The sequence below is a fragment of the Dromiciops gliroides genome, chromosome 1, assembly GCF_019393635.1.
Source record: "Dromiciops gliroides isolate mDroGli1 chromosome 1, mDroGli1.pri, whole genome shotgun sequence".
NCBI classification, from domain to species: domain Eukaryota; kingdom Metazoa; phylum Chordata; class Mammalia; order Microbiotheria; family Microbiotheriidae; genus Dromiciops; species Dromiciops gliroides.
The window spans coordinates 54,338,823-54,345,594 of record NC_057861.1 but is presented as its reverse complement, the minus strand read 5'-3'; the positions used below and the strand labels follow the sequence as shown (position 1 = coordinate 54,345,594).

General features: G+C 41.0%; 1 pseudogene; it reads left to right on the top strand.

Moving 5' to 3' along the window:
- The first annotated feature begins 2,220 nt into the window (after positions 1-2,220).
- On the top strand, positions 2,221-3,324 carry LOC122744920 (annotated as a pseudogene).
- Positions 3,325-6,772: the final 3,448 nt, after the last annotated feature.

The window sequence follows — 6,772 nt, the reverse complement described above, 5'->3', positions numbered from 1 at the left end:
GACAAAGAGAAGGACCACTTCTTTGTCTGAAACTAGAGTGAAAGAGGAGATAGTAGAAGGAGACGTCTTAGTGATGAGATAAGGAATAGGGAGAAAAGGGAGGAAGGAGTTCTGAACAAATGGTTTCAATGCTTTGAGGGGCCTGGGAAAACCTGAAGGGTGAAGGAAATGGATGTCACAATGATGAAGAACAGGGTTAGGGGTCATAAGGCATAGGGAAATATGGAATGATAAAAGCTTATGCTCAGTTAAGGGAATTTCAAAGTTCGTGAGAATGAATAGATGTAGAATATTTATGGCTAATGGCGAGATCAAGCATGTGACCTTCTATGAGTGTAGCTGAGATGGATTGGAGAAATAGGTCATGGGAACAGAGTAGATTGAAGAACCAAGATGCTAGGGTATTTGACGAGGAATCACTGTGTAGGAGTCCCCTGTTGTGAAGGCAGAAGATGAGGAGAAGAGAAAGACTGTGAACAAAGTACTGAACTCACTGAAGAAAGTCCATGTGGGAGGTTATCTATAGATAACAGCCACCAGGTTTTAGATTGAGTAATAAATTTGGATTGCACGAACCTCAGAGGTGGAGAGCTTGTTTAGTAAAGTTGGCCCAGGAAGGGTCTTGAAGTGGCAATGTTCCCCCACACACACCCCATTGAGTTGGAGGGGGTGGAGATGAATATGAGAGAAGTTGTAACCAGTACTAGAAAGTGTGGTGAGGGAAGCAGTGTTGTTGGGAGGTAGCTATGCCTCACTTAGGGCCAGAATGTAAAAGCAGAAAAGAAAGAGGCTTAAGAGGAAGGGAAATGTGTTTATTATGGAGCAGGCATTCCAGACGGCATGGTGAGAAGGGAGGGCAGATCTGCAGTAGGTCATTGAATGGGTCAAGTTGAGACAGATAGACCTGAGTGAATTTGGAGTTGAAGATGGAGAATAAAGTTTATACATTGGCTGTTCAGGATCATTAGAATGGGTTGAGCATAAGGGATAGGAATATGCTGAGCAGTAAATCCAGTGGTTGGAGAAAAGTCTGTTGAAGGAGGCACAAGATTAGACAGTTTGAAGTCTTCCCTTAAAGTTTAGCCTCCTGGAAGATAGAGATGCTGTATCTGGTGACATCCAAGAAGGCCCTCCTCCGAAAAGGCAGGGATAGAAGGCAGTACAGGAGTCTAGTCAGGACTGTAGGATGCTTTTCTTGATGTGCAGAAGCCCTCAGCTAGTTTCTTCCCCTCTGTCCCAGGCGGCTTCCCAGACCTACTCTTGCATCATGAGTGGGAGTGGGGGATGGGATCACTGCCCACTTCTCACCCTGATGGGGCCCTGCCTCAGGACCCTCTGCGTTTCCAGACTGTTTTGCAGACAAGATCAGTCCCATCTCTTGCTTTGTTGTGTATATATATGTGTGTGTGTATAATATATATAAAACATATCATCTAATCCAATTTCTTACCCAATACAAAAGTCCACTCTCAAGCATCCCTTCTAAGTGGTCCATTCAACACTGCTTGGCCATCTCCAGTTGAAGGAAGCTTTCTACTTTGCAAGCAGATCTGTTCCAATGTCTTTTTAACCCTATTCTGATCTCTGAGGTTAAGAATCCTTAAATACTTTGATTTTTATCCTTTATGATGGCCTTCTGTGGTATTCTGGAAGAACATTTTAGATTTTTAAATAATAAATGAAATTAAATATAATAATGATGTACCCTGAAAATAAATAATTTAAAAGGAGGAAGTCCAATTCAGGAGTTTGACTTTGGTTTGTTTTGAAAATATGATGATGGAAACTCAGATTTTAAATCTTTGAAAAAATTTATGATTTGGTATGTAAGTGATGATAGTACTGTTATTCTTTCTGTCACCCAGGCTTGAAACCTTAGTATCGTCACTAAGTCTCATCACTTAGTGTCTTCCCGAATTTGGACATTCTGTACAGATTTCCAGATAAATCTTCCTAAAACACTATTTTGTTTACATCCCTCCCCTGCTCGAAAGTTTCAGTGACTCCCGGTTGTCATAGATGCCACCGCCATAGCCTGGAGTTCAAGGTCCTTCATTATCTGGTCCCTTGGTTTCCAACCATTTGTCATTGGAACCAAAATGGTCTCCTGGCTTTTTCACCTCGGCATTTTTATTTTTGTTCCCTCTCCCTGGAATGCCTCTTCCACTGCATGTTTCAGTGATCAGCTCATGAATCCTCTATGAATAGCACCTTTTCATCATGGCAGACCCAGAGATTAGTTCTTCAGACTACTGAAAGAAGCTGCTTCAGGAGAAGAAGATTGATGAGCACCTCAAAGAGTTAAGGAAACAGTTTAAAGAGCTTGCCAAGCGATAAGCAAAGTCTGAAAATGATCCAAAGACCTTACAAAGTGGCAGGCAGATATCGAGTGAAATGCTTAATTAACAGAAGAAAATTCATTACTAAAGCATCAAATGAACCAAGATATGTTATGTTGTAGGTTGTCAATGTCAGCGCAACCAAAGTAAGCTGAAGCCAGAGACAAGAGTTGCTCTGGCTGTGACTACACTATCATGAGATATTTGTTGAGAGTTTGATCTACTGGCTTGCAACATCTCATGAGGCCCCTGGGAATGCTTCTAACTCTGAATTTGGAGGTCTGTCTGAACAATTGAGAGGTCAAAGAATTACTCCTTTATAAACTCTAAATTATTACATTGTGTAGAAACAATATCTCTAAAAGGTTATTTGCTATATGGACTACTACGAACATGAAAAACAACCTTACCAAGAGCTTTTGCTATCCAGCTGGATTGGAATTTTTTGTATCTAATTCTATTGTAGACGAGTGCATTGGTGAAGATGCTTGTTTGATTGGAAAAATGTTCGGTTATATCAGGGATCATCAGCTGTGCATAATTTTCATGGATGAAATAGATGCTCTTGGTGCCTTTTGTTTTTCTGAGGCTACTCTAGCTGTTAGAGAAATTCAGACAACTTTAGTGGAGTTCCTGAATCAGAGAGATGGATTTACACAGAGAAAAAATGATCATGGCTACATAAAGACTAGACACACTGGGCCCTGCTTTGTTGGTCCAGGAAGATTAAATAGAAAAATGCATGTTGATTTACCAAATGAACAAGCATTACACATACTAAAGATTCATGCAGGCCTTATAACAAAACCTGGTGAAATAGATTATAAAGCAACTGTGAAGATCTCAGATGGCTCCAGCAGAGCAAAACTGAGAAATGTTTGCCCAGAAGCAGGTAACATTTGCAATTTGTGTTGATCACAATTTTGTAGCACAGGAAGATTTCATGAAAACTGTCAGAAAAGTGGCTAATTCTAGGAAGCTGTAGCCTAAACTAGACAGACCACAAACCTGTGCAGTGGCCTTGTTGTTTTTGTTGTTTCAGTAATGTCTAACTCTTTGTGACCCCACTTGGGGTTTTCTTGGCAAAGATACTGGAGTAGTTTGCCATTTCCTTCTCCAGCTTGTTTTATAGATGAGGAAACTGAGGTAAACAGGGTTAAGTGACTTGCCCAGGGTTAAGTGACTTGCCCAGGGTTACATACACATTTAGTAGGTGACAGAGGCTGGATTTGAACTCTGGTCTTCTTGAACCAGTGCTCTATCTCTACTGTATCACTTACCTTCCACAGCGGCCACACCCTGGTAAACTGTCTCGGCAGATAGACTAGACCAAGTTGAAGGTAACCAACAGGCCTCAAATCCACCAGGGAGTTAAGGGTATGTCTGCCTCAAGCATGTGAAGACTTCTTAAAGTAGAATAGGCAGATGAAAAAATGAAATTGGCCAAAGCAGGCACTGTGTAGCACTTAGAGCTTGGTCACATCAGAGATGGCAAGGTCACCTACTGCATCCTGGGCCATTACCAGTTGCCTTGATTTCTGTCCTGCCACTGGACTTCAATGACTAGAAGAGAGAGTGAAGCTGACAACTTTGAGTGACTATACCTAGCTTAAATCCAATTCATGCACAAGTCCAGACATCACCCTGTGATGTCATTGGTCCTTTTTGAAAACAAAGGATGAACAACAACTGTACTTGGCACTAAGGTTACAAAGAAAAAAATTAAAATAAAGCCTGCCTTTTACTCGGGGAAGCAGTGTGCCTGCAAATAACCTCCTACTTAGGCCTCAATACGTTAATGAATCTGTGATCTTCACTCATATGCAGTCTTTCCTCTACCAGTGCAAATAGCAATTCATGCAGATGTTCTTTGTGCATCTGTTGGATGTCTTCCTGTAAACTTCTGTAAAAGATGCACTCAACATGTGAGAGATCTGCCTTTGGTTGCTTCACTGTTTTATGAGGACTGATGACTGTCCATTGGTCTTCTCTCTGACCACATGACTAGCCCATCTCCTTTTCCATTCTTCGAAGATTCTTTTTTTTTGCTTGCAAGTGCAACAATATGTTGCATCCTCTTTATATCCACCAAATGCCTTTCCTTTATCATTGTGTCACCAACTACTTTGATTCTTCTGAGATTGTGAGATTCCATGTTCCATAGCTATTTAACATTCTTGGAGGATTATTGGTGTTAGATGGGATTTTGTAAGCAGTGAGCAGCTTAGGATCTCTAGAAGTACTGAGTATTTTCCCAAATGTGATCCTGCCTGATCATCTATTCCAAAGCTTCTTAAACTATGGGTTACCTTATGGGGTCTTAGAAATGAACGTAGTTGGGGCAGCTAGGTGGCACAGTGGATAGAGCACCGGCCCTGGATTCAGGAGGACCTCAGTTCAAATCCGGCCTCAGACACTTAATACTTACTAGCTGTGTGACCCTGGGCAAGTCATTTAACCCCAATTGCCTCACAAAAAAATAAAATAAGAAATGAATGTAGGAGGGTTGTGAAAAATCTGGCAACAGTAAAAGGTTATGCATACCTATTTTATATACCTATATACCAGGGCTTACATAAATATTTCTCAGGTGAAAAGGGATCGAGAGTGTAAAGAGTTTAAGAAGCCCTGGTCTATTCTATTATGGGCCAAGTTCATTTGCCCTCTGCAGTATTTTTCCAAGGGTCATGTATGTGTGTATATACATGTACACTAAAGCACTATCTCTTTGGGCTGCTGATGCAGTTATAGGCTATAATCTGGGCAATGCACATTTAAAAATAATTTTGTATTTCTTGTATGGCTAGCAAAGCCCATCTCATTCAAATTAACCTGGATTTAATTGAAGGCTTGATGCAATTAATTCATTATCTTCTGTGAATGGAAACACTTGAAAAACTTCACCACTGATAGGAAATCTTTTTTTTAAAAAAGCAATGTTACATATAGAGTGGGGAGGGGGCAGGGGGAAGGAAGAGAAAGAAGAGGATGACAAGACCCCCATTTGAGTGAAAAGGATGTAGGGGGTTTAGTGTATTGTAAGCTCAACATGAATTAGCAGTATGATCCAGCAACCCAGAAAGTTCATGAGAGCCATAGAACTCAAAAGAGTGGAGGTGCTAATCAGGCTGTACTCCGCCCTCTTTACACCATGTCTGAAGCATCATGGGCAATCCCAGGCACCACATTGTTCAAAGATCATTGACAGACTATTTGTGGAAAGGTTGAGTGGACTAATGAGAGAGGATTGCATGAAGTTGTGGTCACTCTCATTTATAGCTCCCCAAACCATTTTTCTAGCCCTGTGCCCCTCCTTTACAGTGAAGTTACTGAGGATTGAGGTATAGGTTGACTTAGGAATGGTCAGATTCTCTATAGAATTTCTCCAGCTGATCTTTAGCACATTTAATTTTTGAATTTCTCCATTTGATCTTTTGGTATATAAACTGGAGTTATCATCATGGTAACTTATTTATGCAGTGTGTGTATGTAAATATGTGTGTATAGATACACGTATCTTGAATACTGTAAGTTGAGATAACAAAGCATTGTGTGAAATGGTTTCTTGTCTTTGGTTGTACAATGACACACACTTCACCAGCTCCTTTACATGTCTCTCCAAGAACCTGTGGGCCATCCTTTCATTTGACAAAAATGTCTTCAAGTGTTCAAAGGCACCAGTGTAGCCCGTAAGCTGCCTCTCTTTTCCTTCACTCTTGCTGATCCTCTCTAGCTACAGATATTATTTATAGTAACAATGTCAGTGGATATGGTTCAGTCCCCTTTTAGTGTTTAGGCTTATAAGAAAAATATTTATTCATTCATTCATAAAGTGCCTATTCTGTCCTAGGCACTGTGCTAACTGTTGGGTATATGAAGACAAAAACCAAAGTCCCTACCCTCAGGGAATTTATATTCTGGGGGCGGGAACAATGTACCCTCAGATAAGTAAATACAAAATCGATACTAAGTAAATATAAAATGATTTCCAGAGGAACAGGATAGTTTTCTAGTAGGAGGCAGCACTTGAGCTGAGCCTGGAAGGAAGCACAAAGGAGGAGGTGCGTTCCGGATATGGGAGATGCTGTGTTCAAAGGCACAGAGACAGGAGATGGAGTGCCGTGTTCAAGGAACAGCAAGTAAACCAGTTTGGCTGGAACATGGGGTATATGAAGAGGAGTAATGTGAAGCAATCCTGGAAAAGCAAACTGGAGCCAGATTGTGGCAGTTTCTACATGCCCGACAGAAGAGTTTGTATTTTATCTTAGAAGCAAGAGGGAACCATGCAGCTTCACAAGTAAAGGGGTGACAGGTCAGCTCTAACCTTTAAGAATATCAGTTTGGTAGCCGTATGGAGGATGGATTTGAAAGGAAAGAGACTAGAGGCTGGGAAGTCAATTAGGAGGCTTTTGGGAATATTCCTGGTGATTAAA